This window comes from Elephas maximus, chromosome 3 (assembly GCF_024166365.1).
Source record: "Elephas maximus indicus isolate mEleMax1 chromosome 3, mEleMax1 primary haplotype, whole genome shotgun sequence".
Lineage (NCBI taxonomy): Eukaryota > Metazoa > Chordata > Mammalia > Proboscidea > Elephantidae > Elephas > Elephas maximus.
In genome coordinates, this window is record NC_064821.1 from 18,517,788 (window position 1) to 18,541,432 (window position 23,645).

Genomic DNA, 23,645 nt, shown 5'->3' on the forward strand with positions numbered 1-23,645 from the left:
CTATTTCAAGAAAAATAATGCAGTCATTAATAATTTTGCTAATGAAATATCGAGCAGTGTGAATGCTAAAAATGTCCCTTAGAATTTATTGAGGACAGAAGGTCACTGCAGACCTCAGGGAGAGTGACTGTGATGGAGGTAGAAAGACTCCAGATCAGGTTGGTTGAGGAGAGAGTAAGCAGTGTGGAAAAGAACATACAAGTGTAGACCAAATATTTAAAAGTTTGGATCAATACTCAAAGGGGAATGTGGGGTGATGAGTGGGTCTCATTTACGTTGAAAGATATGGGAATGTGTTTAACTGCATTGGAAATTATAAACTTGCATGCAGACATTGAAATATACAGGATAAAGAAGGGATAAGCGATAGTGTAAAGTACTGAAACATCAGGAATGCACTGAATCCAAAGCTCAGGTAGATATTTTGAAGAGACATTTATCAATAAAATAATGGTGTACAATGGTGGCTGATATTGTGAAGGATGGGTACAGTGTCCAACAAGATCATGTGTCTGGTGGGGACACTGTAACTGAGAACTGAAGAATCATCAGTAGGATTCAGCCCAGAGTCATCTCTTTCTGTCTAGACTCTCTAAGCAGTAATTTCTCCCTCTATCTGGGCAATTAATTGATTACATTGCTACAAGCGCAGGCTGATGAATGGTAAACAATTATATTTGACCTCTGAAATAATAGCACCAATGAGGTATTCTGTAGTCTCCAATAACTCAAACCTTCCTAATAATAAGCTGATGTTTTAACCTCTCTTAAATGTTGCATCTCCTATTTTCCCTGTCTCCTGGAATATTAAGGCCATCAACTCCTGCACCTTTTAGATCAGTGATTCCCAACTTGGGCTACTTTCTCCCCTAGGGGACAATTGGTAATGCCTGGTCACATTTCTGGTCGTCACAAATGAAGGGTAGAGTTCTGGCACGTAGTGGTTAGAGGCCAGGGATGCTGCTAAACATCCTACAATCCACAGGACAGTTCCCTCAACAACGAATTATCCAGCCCAAGATGTCAGTAGTGCTGAAGTTGAGAAACCCTGGTCTAGACTGTTGAGCAATAATATTAAAAATATTGTCTAAAACATCCCAGCCATTTTCTATTATTTCATCATGTTATTCAAAATGTTATTTAAAATAAATTTCACAATGTTTCTCCATTATTTGGTGGTTCTTCTTTTTTTTTTTTTTTTTGCATAGCACTTTCTGTAATTTTAAACTTTTTATTGGTTCACTTGTTTCTTTCCTTTCTTCCTCACTGGAATGTAAGCTATATAAGGACAGTATCTATTTTTTCTTCATAACTTTGTCCCCAGCACCTAAAACATAGTAGGTTCTCAATAAACATTCCTTCTATAAAATGAATGTATCGCTTTGATGGCTACGAGGGTGGGGAAGGAGGGAGACTGGCATTCACCAACTAGACAGTAGACAAGAATTATTTTAGGTGAAGGGAGAGACAATACATGATACAGAGAAAGTCAGCACATCTGAACTAAAGCTAAGGAGTTTCCTGAATACAAACAAACACTTCAAGGGACACAGTAGCAGGGGCAGTGGTCTGAGGACCATGGTTTTGGGGGATACCTAGGCCAACTGGCATAACAATGTTTATTAAGAAAATATTTTGCATCCCACTTTGGTGAGTGGCACCTGGGGTCTTAAAACTAGTAAGCGGCCATCTAAGATAAATCGCTTGGTCCCAACCCACCTGGGGCAAAGGAGAATGAAGTACACAAAAAACACAAGAAAAATATGAGCCCAAGAGACAGAAAAGGACACATAAACCACAGACTCCATCAGCTTGACACCAGAAGAACGAGATGGTGCCTGGCTACCACCAATGACTGCCTTGACAGGGAACAACACAGAGAAGCCCTGACAAAGCAGGAGAAAAGTGGGGTGCAGAACTCAGGTCTGACTGAGACTGGAGGGACCCCAGAGGTCATGGCCCCACACTCTCTGTTAGCCTGAAACTAAAACCATTCCCAAAGCCAGCTCTTCAGACAAAGATTAGACTGGAGTATAAGACATAAAATGATACTGGTGAGGAGTGTGCTTCTTAGCTCAAGTAGACACATAAGACTGAATGGGCAGCTCTTGTCTGGAGGCGAGATGAGAAGGCAGAGGGCGACAGGAGCTGGCTGAATTGACACGGGAAATACAGGGTGGAGAGGAGGAGTATGCTGTCACAGTATATGGAGAGCATCTAGGGTCAAGTAACAATGTGTGTATAAGTTTTTGTATGAGAAACTGACTTGAATTGTAAACTTTCACTTAAACTACAATAAAAAAGAAAAAGAAATAAATGTATCAATAAATCTCCTGGAAGCCTACAATTGAAAGAGACTGAAAATAAAACAAATAGGACAGATATTCTCCCTACAGTAATTAAATTTTTACAAATACACTATTTTTTTCCAAATACTACTAGGAAGCAGTCCCAATGATAAGTACACTTTAGGTAACAAGTCTTACAGGATAAATCTTGAACTCCTGTTTCAGTAAATTATTCAACATAAAAGAACAGAGAGCAGAAGAGAAGTCTCCCTTATCTACCTGTTTCCTATACAGTTATGGAAAGGAAGTTGTTACTGGAGGAGACTAGGAAAACAATATAAAATATTGCTTTATAAAATATTTATGAAAGATTTTTGACAGGACCTGGAGCACTGCCCAATCCCTATGTCATTGGGGATGCTACATATTCAAACAATCTAAGATTGCTCTGACCAAATGGACTCTGTAACACATGACTCTCTAAAACTGGATTTGGGTGACGATTGTACAACCAAATAAATTTGCTTAAATCATTGAATTATAACAATAGGTCTATTTCATGGTATGTAAATTGTACCTCAGTAAAGTTGTCCAAGATACATTCATGAAGTTTTCCATGGAATTATTCGAGGTGAGTTGAAAATATTTACTTTTGTTTACAACAGTTTTTACTATACATCAATTTGATTATGCTTAATACTCTGAAACCTTTTTTTTCTTGTTTTGTACCTCTCTGCTCTCCTCCTCACTTTGTACAAAGTACATAATAAGCTAACCAGTTAGGATTTTTCAGTAAATTGTTTCTTTCTTCTTTTTTTAGTTTTGTATTGGCCCCAAAGAACCCAGTTCCTTTCATGACTCCCTTAATACCCGTCAGTGTTTATCAACTGTCTTAGTTTTCGTTCCCACAGAAGCAGACACCGAAACAAGGATTCAAGTGCAAGCAATTTACTTGAAGGAGCAAGGAATATGGATGGGAGAAAGGAGAAGCAACACAGGAAAGAAAATATATCCAATAAAGCTTGCATTAAGTCAGCTACCACAGTGACTGAGCAGAGTTTTTAACCTGTGGGGAAATTTTAGAAAATGTGCAAAACCCACATCTAAAAACTACTCCCAAGTAAAGAGGTATATCCCACACCTCTCAGTGAAGGCCACCCCTGGAATAAATAATGCTGGGTCACTTCTGCCACCATGCATTTGGCAAAGTAAGTTCCAGATGGTGCTGTCCATTGGCAGCTGGTGCTGCCCAGCTGGTACAATACAGATGGTGAGAGGATCCCAGGGAATGTGGGAGGAGCATCTAATACTCCACTGTTCACTCAGCAGACCCAATTCTACTGAAATTCTTCTCAAAAAATGAAGTTTTGAATGCATTCCACAAATGTGTAACTACCATTCCTGATGACACCTCCAGAGAGCCCAGAAAATTAAACCATGTATAAGAACAACTCTTATTCCTTTGTATTCATTACTAAAAGCTTTAGGATCTTGGGGAGTGTATCTTAAAACAGCAATGATGAGACATAAAGGTAAAATAAAGTAAGGAAATGAGAAAGTAAAGAAGAAGAAAGGAAGGAAGAAAAGAAGCAAGAAAGAACCACAAAGAATGAATCAACATCTCAGGTTATCCAAGGCAGTATATTACTATGGTCATCTGAAAAAAACATCTATCAAATCTAGATTCCCACCCTTGAACTTGGAAACCACATCATTGACCTAATGAAAAGTAGGATAGCAAAGTTAGGAGTATTAACTCAATGATAGTTTGCCAGTTTGAATCCATACCAATCTCTGACTCTTACTCTGAAAAGGGGGGTGAATGAGAATGGTTAAATAAAATCATACATGTAAAGCAATAAACAGTCCAGATGTGGCAAGCAGTTGGTTATGACTGTTGTATGATTTTAATTTTATTTTGTTCAGGGAAAAACACACACATAACCAAATTAAGGTGAAAAGCATCAATGTTTGAGAGATTAAGCTTTAGGAAAATCACGTCTGCACTTGCCAAGATTAATGAGGCAAATCTAAGGTTGGATTTTTCAGGTATGGCTCAAAGAAAGCTGACCAAAGAAAGAATTTAAAGACAGCATATAGGAAAGAAAGAAGAGGGAAAAAAAATTACTAAGGAAATGTGGTACAATAACAAGTAGAAGGTCAACTATAGTTGCTTTGGGATTGGAAGAAATGATGCATGTCTTTTGAGGAAGAAAAAGGAATCAGGACATTTATATTCATGATATTTGGTTTTGGGGACCATGAGGCCCATTTAGCCTTGAGGCCAGTAACCATCATCGTGGACAAGAGCCTGCTCTACAAAGGAGCCTTCCCAGGGCTCCCTTCACATCCTTATTCCTTAGGCTGTATATGAAGGGGTTCAGCATGGGCGTGACCACAGTGTACAATACTGAGGCAATAGAGCTTGTCTGGGAAGAATGGGTCACAGCAGAACTGAGGCAGACCCAAAGACCAGTTCCATAGAACAAAGATACCACGGAGAGGTGAGACCCACAGATGGAAAATGCCTTATACTTGCGCCCGGCAGAGGACATCCTCATTAAGGAGGAGACAGTCTGAGAGTAAGAAAAGAGGATCGCTGAGAGGGGAAACACACCCATCAGGGCAGTCAACACATGCAAGAAGACATAATTGATGTGTGTATCAGAACAGGCCACTTTGATAATCTGAGTCAGTTCACAGAAGAAATGTGGTATTTCAGGGTCTATACAGAAATTCAGCCTTGTGATCAAGACAATATGAAGCAGGGAGACCAAAAAAATGATGACCCAAGACACTAGAACCAACAAGACACAGAGCCGGGGGTTCATGATGACTGTGTAGTGCAGGGGATGACAAATGGCCACAAACCGGTCATAGGCCATCATGGTCAGGAGAAAATTGTCCAATGCAGCAAAAATCATGAAGAAATACACCTGAGTGAGGCATCCTATGTACGAGATGTCTTTGTTCTGTGTCTGGATGTTCACCAGCATTTTTGGGACCGTGGTAGTGATGAAACAGATGTCAACAAAGGAAGGTTGAAGAGGAAGAAATACATGGGTGTGTGGAGGTGGGAGTCAGAGGTGACGGCCAGTATGATGGACAGGTTCCCAAGCACAGCAACCACGTACATGGACAGGAAGAGTCCAAAGAAGAGGGGCTGAAGTTCAGGATCCTCTGAGAGGCCCAGCAGGAGGAATTTTGAAAATTTTCTTTGGTTTTCTGCTTCCATGTAGCTTTTTTTTGTAGCTATTTTGTTGGCTGGAGAAGGTAAAAGCAACATTCAACAAACTGTCAACTGGTACCTCAGCTAGTCATCGCCTTTACAATACCACCTGCATTTTGCTATTGAGTACGTCCAATGACTGTGACTCTCAGTTACAGGTAGCCCTTTTCCACTTTAAATATATATAATTATTCAGACACTTTAATTTAGCAGAAATCTCTCTCTTTTTAGCTTCTATTCACTGGTTCTAATGATCCTATTTGAATTTATACACATAAACCAATTTCTTTTTTAATATTATCCTTCTAAGCTAAGTGGAAACATGTTATGTGAACCCCCAATTATGGTCTTTTGCCTGATAATCCCCATGCCTCCTCCATTCTGGTAACTCTGTATTAGTGATTAAAAGTCATCTGAGTTGAAAATTCCTGTCTTAAATGTGACCTGTCACATCCTATCGACATAACAGTTAACTCATGGTGCTTTATTTTTTTCTTTTTTAAAAATCTGGTTACTATTATTACCTTCTTTGCAAAGTTTAGAAATGCCTTTGTGAACAGGAGGATCTGTTTTAATAATAACCAAAAAATTTTTTTAAAATTCAAACCCATTGCCATTGAGTTGATTCTAACAAAAGGCAACTCTATAGGACAAAGTAGAATTGCCCCACCATGTTTCCAGGGCTGTTATCCTTAAGGAAGAAGACTGCCACATCTTTTTCCTATAGAGTTGCTGGTGGATTCAAACCACTTACCTTTTGGTTAATACCTGAGTGCTTAACCACTACGCTACCAGGGCTGCCAATATAAACTGTTCCCTTTCTGAGCTACAGTATAAAGCTATGATTTCAAAAATGAGTGTTTGACTCACACTGCCTGGAGTAGAATTTTGGCTCTACCAACTTCTGCCTATGTGGCCATGAGAAAATTACTTGATCTCTTTGAGCTGCAGGTACCTCCTTCTCCAATAAGAGCATTCAATATTTCCTACATAATGAGACTGATGAGTTAATTAAATGAGATGATGCATGTCATTTTTCTAGCGTTGTGTCTGTGATATAGAGTAGGCACTTGGTGATTGTTTCTGTTTTTTTTTTAATATCACAATAAATCTGTCTTGCATGTCTATCACTTATCAATAAATAGCTCCTTTATATTAGGGCAGCCATAAAGCAAGGATGGAATTGTGATAACTATAAACAAAACAGTTCTGTTACCTCTTCTGATCTCCACACATCTCTTCCAATTAGTGAAGATTCCTATGGCTCCCTATTACAGAAACCACCTGCCAAATGGATTCTTCCAAGAAGAGGAAAGGCCAAGTGAACTCTGTACATAGGAGGAGGAAATAAAAGCACACAACCATTAAAATCAAATACAAGGCATGTGTGTGCTCATGTATACATGCTCTTGAATAAGGATGTGTTAAATTAAAATCAGTGGAGTTAATTACAAAATACATGATGGGTAGATTAGAATATTAAAAACTTCTATAGGGCAAATTATACCAAAGAAAATTAAAAGTCAAACTTAAGATTTGAAAATAAATGTTTACATTTTCCATAAAAGAAAAAATAGTATTATTCATGCATAAAGAATGGAAATTAATTAAATAGAGAAAAAAAATCGTTGTGGACATATCATTTAGTCTGCAACATTCAATGAACTGTCAACTGGTACCTATGAGTAGGAAGGATTTCTCTGAAACAGGATTGTTTGAGTTGACAAAGGAAGAATAGGTAATTGCTATTCATAGGAAGTAAGAAAAGGACAAGCACAATAAACTTAGAGAATAGAAGGTTTTGTACCCTGTTGGGCAGTGAGCTTGGTAATGGAAGGGATTTGAGAGGCCAGTGAGATGAAGAGCAGAAAATGACACATGGGAAGGACAGAGTTCGTAAGGCCCACAAACAGAGCATCCATTCCTATTCCTTGATGTGCCTCTTACATGGGTAATTTTATGTTTACTTGTGTGTCAGAGTTTGTGACTTTGTTTTCTCAATGTTGCCTTAACCCAATATACAATGGATGTTTTAAAACCACAACCAACAAGATAGTCTACATTAAAACACTAAAATATTTATGCCAAATTCATAAATAAGCCAAGGCAATTTAATCCCACTTTTGTCATTCTCCTGTATCATTTAAAACGAGAAAAGGAAATGGGTCTGAGTACTAAAACCTCAAAAATAATTATCCTATGTGTAGATGATATTGAGGATATGAAGAAGAAATAGTATACAAATAGAACTTTTAAGTGCTGTTAGTAAGTTGGCAGGGCATTAAAGAAATATTTAGAAACCAGTAAATTTTCATTTGGGGGAAAAATACTTAGGAAATATATAGAAAAACCCTAACACATTAGGAACAAAATAAACAATATCTCCCTTATACTAGATTTTCTTTGAGTAGGTAATGGATAAATTACTGGAGGTAGGAAATCTAACAGCAATCTATAATTTATAGAAGAGAATGGAGAAGTGATGTTTGATGAGAGAGATAAGATAAAGTTTCATAGTTGGTTATATCAGAGTTTCATCAGAAAATTATACATTTAAGAAACGGCCATTTCCAATGCTTCTTGAAAAGGGGCCCTGGATTCCAGAAAGACAAAGAAGAAACAGAATGAGAGCCGGAAAAGCCTGGCCGCAGTGGAAACTAATGTGCGTTCAAAGCGCAGGGAGCTCACATTCCTAAGCAAGTATGGGAGGGTTCAGTGCCCTTACCAGAGAGATGAGGCCCAGGACACGCTTTTATTCCTCTTTTCCTTCTTACTCCACCAGCCCTGAAGGGGACACACTAACTCTTTCTGATGGCATCACTGAAGCAGTTTCTCTTCTCCATGGTCTGTCTCTGAGAAGCCCAATTTGGTTTTCACCAAGGCTGGGATCAAATATTTACAGGGTGAGGGACAATGAGGACATGTTTAAAATTTATTGTGTCTCCTGGGTTGAATATCAGAGCTGTTCATTAAATAAATTGTTCTAGTGTCCTTTCACTCTCTAAACAATTCACCTCCCATGAGTACAAAAAAGTAAATAAAAACCCACTGCCTTCAAGTCAATTCTGACTCCTAGTTATCTTATAGGACAGAGTGGCATTGCCCCACAGGGTTTCCAAGCAGCAGATGGTAGATCCGAGCTTTGCGTTAGCAGCCAATGTCAAAAAAAAAAAAAAATGAAAATTTTCTTGCCAATTTTGTTGCTTTATAGACAGCAATGGAGAGGGAGGGGTTTGTGAGATGAATTTATTTCCTCCAAGGAGGAATTCTTCTTTCTTTAGTTTTGATTTAAAGTAACAAAATGTCCCTTAAGGAAAATTAACTGCTACAAGAAACCAAACATAGGAACCATCTTTCTTAGAGTGAAATCCCACTTTAGGGAGTGTATGCCTTAAAGAATATTCACTGATTTTATAGGATACTTGATGTCCCCAAGGTTATGGAGGCAAACTGGTTCTATCTGAAGAAAAGCAAGCTGTCCAATAGTTTTAATGTGTTATGAACTAATAAGACAAGGACTGAAAAATATCCTTTGCATGCACTTATGACATGAAAACGTTGTTGATCTTAGAGACGGTTCCATTTATTTCCTGGCTCTCTAAATAAAGGGGCAGGTTCAGAAATAATTCAGGCGGGGAGCTTGAAGAGTGATTGAGCATTGAAGAAATGTAGGTGGCAGGTATAGACCTATTTTGCAAAAGTTTGTCAGGAAAGGGAAGGAGAGAGAGAAAGCATAGCCTAAAGTCGATTAACAGTATGGGACAATTTAAAAAAATTAGTGATAGATATGGGAAGATGATTAATTTTAAAGATGTCATCATATATAGTGCAACATTTGAGTACATAGGTGGTTATGACTACATAATTTTCAAGGATGTTGTACACACTGAAGAATCCCTCATGGTACAGTGGTTAAGAGATCAGCTGCTAACCAAAAGGTTAGTGATTCAAACCTATCAGCCGCTCTGCAGAAGAAAAATGTGGCAATCTGCTTCTATAAGATTACAGCCTTGGAAACCCTATGGGACAGCTCTACTCTGTCCTGTAGGGTCACTATCAGTTGGAATCAACTTGATGTCAATGCGTTTGGATTTGATTAATTATATAATTTAAATTAGTGACAATCATATGAATCATAACATTCTGTATTCCCAATGTGCAGAATACTTAGGTACAGAAATCAAGAGGTGGAACTAATGGCCCAACAAAACATCACTCCCACTGACCTACTTGGGGAGTTTGTGCTTCAGACTTCCTCGACCCTGGCCCCAACTCATAAAGAAAGCTCTTCTTCTACTTTATATTGCCACCAGAAATATGTATACATCCTCGCCTACTCTGTTATTTTCTCTTTTTTTATTATTTGTATCATTATTTACACCCAAGTGTCTGTCAGTTTGTCATACTGTGGGGGCTTACCTCTTGCTGTGATGTTGGAAGCTATGCCACCAGTTGTCAAATACCAGCATGGCCACCCATGTCAGACAAGTTTCCTCTGAGCTTCCAGACTAAGAGAGACTAGGAAGAAGGGCCTAGCAGTCTACTTCTGAAAAGAATTAGCCACTGAAAATCTTTTGAATAGCAGCAGAACATTGTCTGATACAGTGCCAGAAGATGAGTCCCTCGGGTTAGCTGACACTCAAAAGACAACAGGGGAAGAGCTACCTCCTCAAAGTAGAGTCAACACTAATGACATGGTTGGAGCCAAGCTTTTGGGACCTTCATTTGCTGATGTGGCACAACTGAGAATGAGAAGAAACAGCTGAAAAAAATCCTTTAATAATCAGAACTTGGAATGTCCAAAGTACAAATCAAGGAAAATTGGAAATCATCATAGAAGAAATGCAATGCATAAAAATTGATATACTAGGCATCGGTGAGCTGACATGGACTGGTATTGGCCATTTTGAGTCAGACAATCATATGGTCTACTATGCTGGGAATGACAACTTGAAGAGGAATGACATTGCATTCATCGTTAAAAAGAACATTTCGAGGTCTATCCTGAAGTACAATGCTGTCAATGATAAAATACTATCCATAAGCCTACAAGGAAGACCAGTTAATTCAACTATTATTCAAATTTACAAACTAACCACTAAGGCCAAAGATGAAGAAATTAGAGATTTTTACCAACTTCTGCAGTCTGAAATTAAGCATGCAATCAGGATGCATTGATAATTACTGGTAGTTGGAATGGGAAAGTTGGAAACAAAGAAGAAGAATTGGTGGTTGGAAAATATGCCCTTGGTGATAGAAATGATGCCAGGGATCACATGATAGAATTTAGCAAGACCAACAACTTCTTCATTGCAACACAAGTGGAGACTATACACGTGTACTTCACCAGGTGGAATACACAGGAATCAAATCAACTACATCTGTGGAAAGAGTCAATGCAAAAGCTCAATATCATCAGTCACAACAAGGACAGGGGCCGACTGTGGAGCAGACCATCAATCCCTTATATATAAGTTTAGGTTTAAACTGAAGAAAATTAGAACAAGTCCATGAGAAATCAAGTATGACCTTGAACATATCCCTCCTGAATTTACAGACCGTCTCAAGAATAGATTTGATGCGTTGAATGCTGATGACCAAAGACCAGACAAGTTGTGGAATGCCATCAAGGACATCATACGTGAAGAAAGCAAAAGGTCATTAAAAAGTCAGGAAACAAAGAAAAGATCAAAATGGATGTCAGAAGAGACTCTGAAACTTGATTTTGAACCTTGAGTAGCTAATGCAAAAGTGAGAAATGACTAAATAAAAGAGCTGAATAGAAGATTTCAAAGGGTAGCTCGAGAAGTCAAAATAAACTATTATAATTACTTGCGCAACGACCTGGAGGTAGAAAACCAAAGGAAAGAACATGCTTACCATTTCTGAAGCTGAAAGAACTGAAGAAAAAATTCAAGCATCAAGTTGCAATACTGAAGGATTCTATGGGGAAAATATTAAATGATGCAGGAAGCATTAAAAAAAGAAGGAAGGAATACAGTATGCCAAAAAATAATAATTTGATATTGAACCATTTCAGGAGGTAGCATATGGTCAGCAACTGATGGTACTGAAGGAAGAAGTTCAAGCTGTACTGAAGGCTTTGCCGAAAAACAAGGCTCCAGGAGATGACAGAATATACCAATTAAGATGTTTCGACAAATGTATTCAACACTGGAAGTGCTCACTCATCCATGCCAATAAATTTGGAAGACAGCTACCAGGCCAACTGAGTGGAAGAGATCCAATTTATGCCTATTCCCAAGAAAAGTGATTCAACAGAATGAAGAAATCATTGAACAATATCATTAATATCACATGCAAGTAAAATTTTGCTGAAGTTCATTCAGCCGCTGTAGCAGTATATCAACAGGGAACTGCCAGAAATCCAAGGTGCATTCGGAGGAGAAGGTTGAACGAGGTATATAATTGCTGATGTCAAATGGATCAGAAAGATGTCAGAAAATACCAGAAAGATATCTACCTGTGTTTTATTGACTATGCAAAGGCATTCCACTATGTGGATCGTAACAAATTATGGACAAGATTTTGAAGAATGGGAATTCCGGAACACTTAATTGTTCTCCTGAGGATCCTGTACATAGATCAAGAGGCAATGGTTGGAATAAAACATGGGGATACTGTGCTGTTTAAAGTCAGGGAAGGTGTGTGTCAGGGTTGTATCATTTCATCATACTTATTCAATCTATATAATGAAAAAGTAATCCGAGAAGCTTGACTGTACGAAGAACAGGGCATCAAGACTGCGGGAAGTCTCATTAACAACCTGCAATATACAGATGACGTAACCATGCTTTTGAAAGTGAAGGGGACTTGAAGCTCTTACTGATGAAGATAAAAGACCACAGCCTTCAGTATGGATTACACCTCAACATAAAGAAAACAAAAATCCTCACAACTGTACCAATAAGAAACATCATGATAAACAGAGAAAAGATAAAGTTGTCAAGGATTTCATTTTACTTGGATCCAGAATCAACACTTAAGGAAGCAGCAGTCAAGAAATCAAAAGTTGCACTGCATTGGACAAATCTGCTGCAAAATACCTCTTCAAAGTGTTGAAAAGCGAAGACGTCACCTTGAAGCCTATGGTACTACTGACCCAAGCCATGGTTTTTTAAGTCGTCTCATATGCATGACAAAGCTGGATGATGAATAAGGAAGACAGAAGAATTGGCTCCTTTGAATTGTGGTATTGGCAAAGAATATTGAATATATCATGGACTGCCAAAAGAATGAACAAATCTGTCTTGAAAGAAGCAGAACCAGAATGCTCCTTGGAAACATGGGTGGGGAGATTACATCTCACATACTTTGGACATGTTATCAGAAGAGATCAGTCCCTGGAGAAGGGCATCATGCTTGGTAAAACAGAGGGGCAGTGAAAAAGAGGAAGACCCTTAACAAGATGGATTGACACAGTGGCTGCAACAATGGGCTCAAGCATAACAACGATTGGGAGGATGGCACAGGATCAGGCAGTGTTTTGTTCTCTTGTACATAGGGCTGCTATCAGTTAGAACTAGCTCCATGGCACCTAACAACCTAACAACTTTATTATTAAAGTCATTTTCATGGAAGTGAAGTTGTATCTCAACCTGTTTTGATTTGAATTTCCTTAATGACTAATGATGTTGAGCATCTTTCAGGCGCTTCATGCCCCTTTGTATATCTCTCTTATAGAAGTGTCTATTCACATCTTTTGCCCATTTCTTATTATGTTATTTGGGTGTAGTTGTTGAATTGTAAGAGTTTCTTTTATGCCCTTTTATACCACCTTGTTTACTTTTATACCATCCTGTTATCTTCCAACATAGGACTGTTGGACCAATCTCTTGGGACAGCCATATGGTACAACCAGACGTAAACTAACTATGGAAGCATAAAGGATAGGTAAGACTGCCTGGGATGACATCTCATTGCCTGGATTTTTTTCCTTTGCTGATTTTTATAAGCCAGATTTCTCACTGTTGTTAAGTCTGTCAGCTAGTAGATATTTATCCTATAACATTTATTTTTCCCTTAATTTTTGCCAAAAGACAAGGGCAAGGATGGCATTTTCTATACATGTCTTTTAGGTCTAGTTGCTTCATAGGGTTGTTCAAGTTCTGTATTTCCTAACTGGTTCTTTTTTTTTTTTTTTTTTTGTCTAGATGTTCTAATCATTATTGAAATTTGTATTTTGAAGTTTCCAACTATTGTAAAACTTTCCATTTTTCCCTTCAATTCTGTCAATATTTGCTTCATGTATTTTTCTGCTCTGTGTTTAGGTGCATATATGTTTATAATTCTTGTAGTTCTTAATGAATTGACACTTTTACCATTATTTAATGTCCATCTTTGCCTCATGTAACAGTTCTTGACTTAGTCTAGTTTGTCTAATATTAGTACAGCCACCACATCTGTGTTTTGGCTACTATTTACATGGAACATTTCTTCAACTTATTTGTGTTCTTGAATCTAAAGTGAGTCTCATTTACAGCATGTTGTTGCATCATGTTTTTTGTTTGTTTTTATTTGTTCTTTTATTCATTCTAACTGTTTATTGGAGATTAATCCATTTACAAAATCAGATGAAACAAAGTAGGGTGTTATAAAATGATAAAAAGGTCAATCAAGAAGATATAACAATTATAAACATCTATGCACCTACCAAAAGAACCTCAAAATATATGAGGTGAACACTGACAGAACTGAAGTGAGAAATAGATAATTCTACAAAAACAGTTTGAGACTTCAAAACACCACTCTCAATAATGGACAGAATATCGAGAAAGATCAATAAGAAAATAGAGAATCTGAACAACACTATAAATATATCACCAATGACTCGACAGCAACGGGTTTGGTTTGTGTTTCCATATCACTAAACTTTCATGTCAAAATTGTTTATACTTTCCATTCTAGAAATAGTGTCTTAGTATGAACAATGAGTGATTTGTGTTAGACTAGAAATTGATATAAAGTTTCACAGTTAATTGCCAGCCTTGTAAATCTTACCTCCTTTCCTTCCTTTGCTGTGAAGTAAAATTATTTGTACTCACTCGTTAAATATCTCCTTGTTTTGGCTGAAAGGCAGAGCATACCATTACAGGCAAACTGAACAGTTCATTCCTTTAATAAATTTTATTTGTTTAAGTACCGAATCGGAGTGTTGGTCTTGTGACTTTAAGAGGTCAAATGTTTGGTTCAGTAGAAATCAAAATATATTTGATCATTTTTAACAAGCATCACTACAATGGTGGTGTGTGTGTTGGGTAGGAAGGTGATTCAGGCTCTCAAACTAGAAAAATAAAGATATATCTTTAAAACGATAAAAGATGTTGATTTTTAAATGAGAGATAGCATCCAACATGGAAGCATTAAGAAATGGCAATTAATGAATATTCAAAGGACTAATGCTAGGAATAATAAGTATTTAATAATGTTCTGCTAATTCAAACAAATGCAATATAATGACAAAGAAAGGGTGCATCAGTATTATAATGTCGAAAACAAATGTGTCACTATTTGTAGATAAGCACTGGGAAGTGGAGAGCCCTTAAATCTCTGAAGATGCAGCCCTGTGTGAGTCCTTCATTGGTGCATTTTAGCAAATCCCCTAGGGCAGTTGTTCCCAAAGTTCAGCTGTGCTTGATAAGATTCACTTACATGTGAGGAGTGTGTCTCTTTGTTCAATCAGATACAGGAGGCCAAATGTGAGAAGACAGGAAGGGACACGAATTGGTTGAATGGACACAGGGCACACGTGGTGGAAAGGGGGAGTGTGCTGTCACATGGTGGGTATTGCATTTGTCACAAATTGCATAATGTCACAAAACTGTGTACAAATTATTGTATGAGAAATTAACTCTAGCTGCAAACTTTCACCTAAATCACAATAAAAAAGAAAAGAAAAAAAAAAAACATTGGCAGTTGAACCCACCCAGTGGCACCACAGAAGAAAGACCTAACAATCTGCTCCTGTAAAGATTGTTATTGTTAGTTGACATTCATCCATTCCAAGTCAAGCCAAGAAAGCTCTATGGATCAGTTCTACTCTATAACACATGGGGTCACCATGCTCAGGCCCCACCTAAGACCAAGTGAGTCAGAATTTTGGGGGCTGGTTCTAATGTGATGCTGGGATTGAGAACCACTGGCCTAAAAAGTCTGTGCAAATCTCCTCTGTGATAGAGAATCCAAGAGGTGGGTTGACTCGAAAGTTCTATGAATTCTTCCTAGCTGTATTGACATTCGCTTTTGTTCCACACCACCCCTCTTCCCAGCTGGAAAAGGCCACTTCATCCAGCTACAACAGATGACATTTTCCAGATTGCTATGTCCAGTTGCCCACAAAACCTCCTACCCTTGGAATACCTGTTCCATGCCCCAACCACCCAGGAAGGTGTTACTGTTGAAAATCTCAGGTTAAGCATCAACCTCTCTATGGAGGTCTTTTCCAAAGCTCCTTTCCAAGAATATAATGAAAACTTTCTCTTTTCTGAGCCCAGGGCCCCATCAACAAGTGTAGTATTCCATCATCATACCTGTGACACTTATTGCCCCTGTTCATGGCCTGGCAATGTACAGAGAAAACCATGGCCTAACTGATGGCATTAAAAAAAAAAAAAAAAAGGATAAGATTCACCCGTAGGTTTACAAAAACACCAATGTCTGGGACCCACTACTGGGGGAATTTCAGATTTAGTAGATCTGAGGTGCAGGCCAAAGATTTGCATTTCTAACAAGCTCCCAGGTGGTGCTGAATCTGCTTGTTCAGGAACCACACTTTCAGAACCACAGTTCTTGTCTGTGTCCCTGGTGCTTGGGCCTAATAAGGGTTTTTCCTTCACTGTTTATTTCTTCCCCACAGAGCCCTCACCAGAATACTTTACTGGCTTTCAGCATCATTGAAGCCCTTGGGTGCCTTTGCTTTTTCTGCTACAATGATTTTCCCGAGAAAGTACAGGGAGATACACCAAGCAGACAGTGCCGAACTCACATCTCCGGAGGTCCAGGATGGTTTGCTTTAGGGGCCGTGGGAGCTAATTTAAAATTTCAAGGAATTCAGGGGCTGAATTCTCAGAGCATCTTATTAAATAAATTGTTCAATTGTCATTTTACTCTTTATACAATTCAGCTCCCTTGGGGTAAAGATAATAATAGAAAGAAAACTTTCTGCCAATTCTCTCTCCCTGAAGGGATTTGTGGAGACAGGTGAATTTCTTTCTCTAATTATTCCTTCTTTTTCTAGTATGTTCAAACACTTGCAGTCAACAAAGTCTTTCTCCTGGAAATTAAACAAGTTCTCTCATCTTTCATTAAAGAAGTCTCCCAGGACTCCACATGCTGCTTGATACATTGCCATAGCTTGCCTCTCTTTAACAAGGTTTAATTTCAAAGTTAGGAACTTCTCCTTAAGGGATGTGTTAATTAATGCTTCAAGAACTCTCAATAACCTTATCCTTCAAAACCCCATTGTGACAAAAATGAAAAGTATTTTGGTTAAGCTACCTTTTGCAGGTTTATGGGTCACCTGGAGTCTACCATGCCATGAAAGCAGAGTAAGGTCCCTATTTCAAGAAAGAGAATGCAGTCATTAGTAACTTTGCTACTGAAAAAATTGAGCAGTTTGAAGACTGGAAACGTCCTTTAGACTCTACTGAGCACATGAGATCACTGCAGACCTTGGGATGAGTGACTGTGATGGAGGTAGAAAGACTCCAAATCAGGTTGGTTGAGAAGAGAGTAAGCAGTGTGGAAAAGAAAATGCAAGTGCAGACCAAATATTTAAAAGTTTGGAGCAATACCCAAAGGGGAATGTGAGGTGATGAGTGGGCCTCATTTACGTTAAAAGATATGGGAATGTGTTGAACTATATCAGAAATTATAATCTTGCATGCAGACATTGGGATATACAGGAAAAAGAAGGGCTAAGGGATAGTGTGAAGTACCTAAAATATCAGGAGTGGATGGGATTCTGAACACTCATCAACAAAATAATCATACATAAATTTACTTACAATGGTAGCTAATGTTGTGATGGATGGGTACAGTGTCTATGAACAATCTATGTCTGGTGGGGGCCCTATAACTGAGAACTGAAGAATCATGAGTAGAATTCAGCCAAGCATCATCTTGTCTTTCTAATTCTTAACTCTCTATGCAGCAATTTCTCTATCTGTCCAACTAATTGATTATACTGTCACAGACTAAGACAGACTAGGAAGAAGGACCCAGCAGTCGATTTCTGAAAAGCATTAGCCAGTGAAAACCTTATGAATAGCACCAGAACATTGCCTGATATACTGCTGGAAAAGAGCCCCCCAGGTTGGAAGGCACTCAAAAGATGACTGGGAAAGAGCTGCCTCCTCAAAGTAGAATCGACCTTAATGACGTGGATGGAGTAAAGCTTTCGGGGCCTTCATGTGCTGATGTGGCACGACTCAAAATGAGAAGAAACAGCTGCAAACATCTATTAAAAATCGGAACCTGGAACGTACGAATGAATCTAGGAAAATTGGAAATTGGTAAAAATGAAATGGAACGCATAAACATTGATATCCTAGGCATTAGGGAGCTGAAATGGACTGCTATTTGCCATTTTGAATCAGACAATCATATAGTCTACTATGCTGGGAATGACAACTCGAAGAGGAATAGTGTTGCATTCATCATCAAAAAGAATGTTTCAAGATCTAAAGTATAATGCTGTCAGTGATAGGATAATATCCATATGCCTACAAGGAAGACCAATTAATACAACTATTATTCAAATTTATGCACCAACCACTAGGGCCAAAGATGAAGAAATGGAAGATTTTTATCAGCTGCTGCAGTCTGAAATTGATCGAACATGCAATAAAGGTGCATTGATAATTACTGGCGATTGGAATGCGAAAGTTAGAAAAAAAGAAGAAGGATCAGTAGTTGGAAAATATGCCCTTGGTGACAGAAACAATGCCGGAGATCGAATGATAGAGTTTTGCAAGACCAACAACTTCTTCATTGCAAATACCTTCTTTCACCAACATAAACAGCGACTATACACATGGACCTCACCAGGTGGAACACACAGAAATCAAATTGACTACATCTGTGGAAAGAGATGACAGAAAAGCTCAATATCTTCAGTCAGAACAAGGCCAGGGGCCAACTGTGGAACAGACCATCAATTGTTCATATGCAAGTTCAAGCTGAAACTGAAGAAAATCAGAGCAAGTCCACAAAAGCCAAAATATGACCTTGAATATATCCCACCTGAATTTAGAGACCATCTGAAGAATAGATTTGACGCACTGAACACTAGTGACCGAAGACCAGACGAGTTGTGGAATGACATCAAGGACATCATTCATGAAGAAAGCAAGAGGTCACTGAAAAGAGAGGAAAGAAAGAAAAGAACAAGATGGATGTCAGAGGAGACTCTGAAACTTGCTCTTGAGCGTCGAGCAGCTAAAGCAAAAGGAAGAATTGACAAAGTAAACAAACTGAAGATTTCAAAGGGCCTCTTAAGAAGACAAAGTAAAGTATTATAATGACATGTGCAATGAGCTGGAGATGGAAAACCAAAAGGGAAGAACATGCTCGGTGTTTCTCAAGCTGCAAGAACTGAAAAAAAAATTCAAGCCTCAAGATGCAATAGTGAAGGATTCTATGGGGAAAATGTTAAATGATGCAGGAAACATCAAAAGAAGATGGAAGGAATACACAGAGTCATTATACCGAAAAGAACTAGTCGATATTCAACCATTTCAAGAGGTGGCATATGATCAGGAACCGATGGTACTGAAGGAAGAAATCCGAGCTGCTCTGAAGACACTGGCAAAAAACAAGGCTCCAGGAATTGATGGAATATCAATTGAGATGTTTCAACAAACAGATGCATCTCTGGAGGTGCTCACTGGTCTATGCCAAGAAATATGGAAGACAGGTTCCTGCCCAACTGACTGGAAGACATCCATATTTATGCCTATTCCCAAGAAAGGTGATCCAACCGAATGTGGAAATTATACAACAATATCATTAATATCATACGTAAGCAAAATTTTGCTGAAGATCCCTCAAAAATGGCTGCAGCAGTATATCGACAGGGAACTGTCAGAAATTCAGGCTGGTTTCAGAAGAGGATGTGGAACCAGGGATATCATTGCTAATGTCAGATGGATCCTGGCTGAAAGCAGAGAATACCAGAAGAATGTTTACCTGTCTTTTATTTGATTATGCAAAGGCATTCGACTGTGTGGATCTTAACAAACTATGGATAACACTGCAAAGAACGGGAATTCCAGAGCACTTAATTGTGCTCATGAGGAACCTGTACATAGATCAAGAGGCATTCGTTCGGACAGAACAAGGGGATACTGATTGGTTTAAAGTCAGGAAAGGTGTGCGTCAGGGTTGTATTCTTTCACCATAACTATTTAATCTGTATGCTGAAGAAATAATACTCGAATCTGGACTATATGAAGAAGAATGTGCCATCAGGATTGGAGGAAGACTCATTAACAATCTGCGTTATGCAGATGACACAACTTTGCTTGCTGAAAGTGAAGAGGATTTGAAGCACTTACTGATGAAGATCAAAGACCACAGCCTTCTGTGTGGATTACACCTCAACAAAAAGAAAACAAAAATCCTCACAACTGGACCAATGAGTAACATCATGATAAACGGAGAAAAGGTTGAAGTTGTCAAGGATTTCATTTTACTTGGATCCACAGTCAACAGCCATGGAAGCAGCAGTCAAGAAATCAAAAGACGCATTGCATTGGGAAAATCTGCTGCAAAGGACCTCTTCAAAGTGTTGAAGAGCAAAGATGTCACCCTGAAGGCTACGGTGTGCCTGATCCAAGCCATGGTATTTTCAATCACATCATATGCATGGGAAAGCTGGACAGGGAATAAGGAAGACCAAAGAAGAGTTGACGCCTTTGAATTGTGGTGTTGGCGAAGAACATTGAATATACCATGGACTGCTAAAAGAACAAACAAATCTGTCTTAGAAGAAGTACAACCAGAATGCTCCTTAGAGGCAAGGATAGTGAGACTGCGTCTTACATGGATCAGTCCCTGGAGAAGGACATCGTGCTTGGCAGAGTACAGGGTCGGTGGAAAAGGGGAAGAACCTCAACGAGGTGGACTGGCACAGTGGCTGCAACAATGAGCTGAAGCATAACAACGATTTTAAGGATGGCTTTTTTTTTTACAGGACCGGGCAGTGTTTCGTTCCGTTGTGCATAGGGTCGCTATGAGTCGGAACTGACTCGATGGCACCTAACAACAACAACAACAACAACACTGTCACAAGAGCAGACTGATGAAGGCCAACCCAATGTAGTTCACCTCTGAGGTAATAGCACCAATGAAGTGTTCAGTAATCTCCTCTAACTCAATTCTTGCCATAATAAACTGATGTTTTATTCTCCCTTAAATGTTGCATTTCCTGTTTTTCCTCTCTCCTGTAATGTTAAGGGCATCAACTTCTGCACCATCTAGAGCAATTGTTCTCAACTGGGGCTATTTTACCCCCAGGGGACAATTGGTAATGTCTGAATGCATTTAGAGTTCTCACAGTTGAGACGTAGAGTGCTGGAATGTAATGGGTAGAGGTCAGGGATGCTCTTAAACATGTGCACAGGACAGGTCCCCACTGTGATGGTTAAGATTGTGTGTCACCTGGGCTGGGCCATGATACTCAGTGTTTTGGCAGTCCTGTGATGTTGTGGTCACTTCCCTGTTGAGATTTCATATGTGATCACCGCAATGATGGGATCTGCTGTGAGTAGCCAATCAGTTGAAGGGGAGTTTTCTTGGGCATGTGGCCTGCATGGTGTGTGGGCTGACATTCTGGCAGGGTTCGGGGACTTCTACTCATTCTGGATCCTGCACCTGGCATCTGTTCGCCTGAACTTCAGTTCTTGGAACTTGAGCTAGCAGCTTACCTGTGGTCTTGCCTGCTGATTTTGAGACTCATAGATTTTCAGAGCCTGTGAGCAACATCCCTGCTCTCCAACCTGTCAATCTTGGTTTTGCCAGCCCCTGCAGCTACCTGAATCAGGAGAAGCCTCTATCCTGACCCGTGGACTTGGCAGGCTACAGCGTCTACAACCTCGTTAGCCATTTCCTTGATATAAATCTCTCTTTTTTTTTCTCTCTATATATTTATACACTTTATTGGTTTCGCTTCTCTACAGAACCCTGCCTAAAATATTTGGTACTGAGAGTGGTTCTAGAGAAACACAATTGCAAGGATGAATTTTCTAAATTTGTTCTCAAGTCTGGTTACTCTTAGCGATGTTGATGACTCCACTTCCAGTAGTAAAGAGAGCACTGCTAATTCATGGCAAGAGGTAGCAATTCAAATATGTAAAATATCACCAACAATGGATCAGGTATTGGTGAATGGCGAGGCTCTGGATGATTGCATGAATGATATGTTTCTACAATTTTTTCATAATGAGAAGCATAAGGAAGCTGGTTGTTTGGTTCTACTTTTGCTAGACAAACTGGTGAAAGAAAGAAATGAGCTCAGGGCTTCAGAGTCAAAGCTCAAGTGCTTTATAAACAACCTCAAAATTTCCACTTGTCCCTTGAAAGAAAGTCTTATTTCTTGTAGTAACACAGCTGATATTACCAAAAACCAGATGCAGAGTCATATTGTAAGAGTGGCTGAATTACAATGCCAAAACAACTGCCAACCTTAAGAGGTGCCTGAAGTTAAAGCGATGGCATTGATTGGGAAGAAATTGGATCCTGATCTCTGGAATGGGGACATATGGACAGATAATCAGGAAGCTAGAGACACTGAGCCCCTAAATTCTGCTGAACCATTCCTTCCAACAAAACCACTAGTCCCTCTACTCCCATCTAATGAGATTAACCTAGCTGCATCTAAAGCGCCTTTGTCTGAGTCATTGCCTGGGCCATTGCCTAAGGCAGAAGCTTTACAAGACAATGTTGAATGTTCTCAAACATTTCTCCACCAATTTTGGCTTCTAGAACTACAACTAGACTAAAGTCCCAGCGAACTCCAAAAGGTGAAGTGCAACGTATGACCCAGGAGGAAGTTTGTGACACTCCAGAAGAACTGCTTGACTTTTCTAATATGTGCAAACTGAAACATGGGGAATATGTGTGGGAATGGCTGTTAAGGGTGTGGGATAATGGTGCAAAGAACATAAAGATGAATCAGTCTGATTTTATTGATATGCACTCACTGAGCACAGATTCTTCATTCATTGTTTCAGCTTGAGAAGTTAGGAAAGGATCTAATAGTTTATTTGGTTGGATGGCTGAAGCATGGATACATGGTGGCCTACACTAAATCAGGCTGAAGTACCAGAACTGCCTTCATACAATCATAGAAAGAAGGTTTCCAAAGGCTTAGGGAAATCAGCCTGCAAGAGTGGATTTATCAGTTAGATCCACAGACCCACACATACAGTGCCCAGAAGACACACCTCATACCACAACTGTGAGAAACAAATTTGTGAAGGCAACCCCAACATCCTTGAAGACTGCAGTGATTGTTATTTTATGTAAGTCAGATATGAGTGGTGGTAGGGGCCAAGTGGCGGCAGTCAATCAACAAAGAAAAGGTAGGCATAGTTACTATAACGGAAAACAGTGTTGAAGCTGTAATAAGGATGGTCTGACTTGTAGGGACTTATGCTGCTGGCTACTTAGTCATTGTGTTCCTAGGAGTGAGGTAAATATGAAATCTACTAAATATTTGATCTGTACCAGTGGATGAATTCTAGGTCAAGTGAACAGCATTCTAACTCAAATCACCAGAATAGAAAGTCATGACTTCTCAATCAATTCCCAGACTTGAGTTTACAGACCCACAACCCCTTGATCGAAGGGGAGGCCGGGTCCCGCTGAGGAAGGGCTCCAATATGCAGTCAAAAACTTGTACTGTTAATGTTTCTCCCAACCTTTACCAAAGGGATCTATGGCCTTTTATGAGAATGACTATCGATTGGGGAAAAGGAAATAATCAGACTTTTCAGAGATTACTGAATACTGGCTATGAATTGACAATAATTCCCGGATATTCAAAATGTCACTATGGCCCATCAGTCAGAGTGGGGGCATATGGGGGTCAGGTTATTAATGGAGTC

The 23,645-nt window shown here is 39.1% G+C and overlaps 1 pseudogene; it reads right to left on the reverse strand.

The window, feature by feature from the left end:
* Window positions 1-4,582: 4,582 nt before the first annotated feature.
* LOC126070968 (olfactory receptor 7D4-like) lies at window positions 4,583-5,523 on the reverse strand (annotated as a pseudogene).
* Window positions 5,524-23,645: the final 18,122 nt, after the last annotated feature.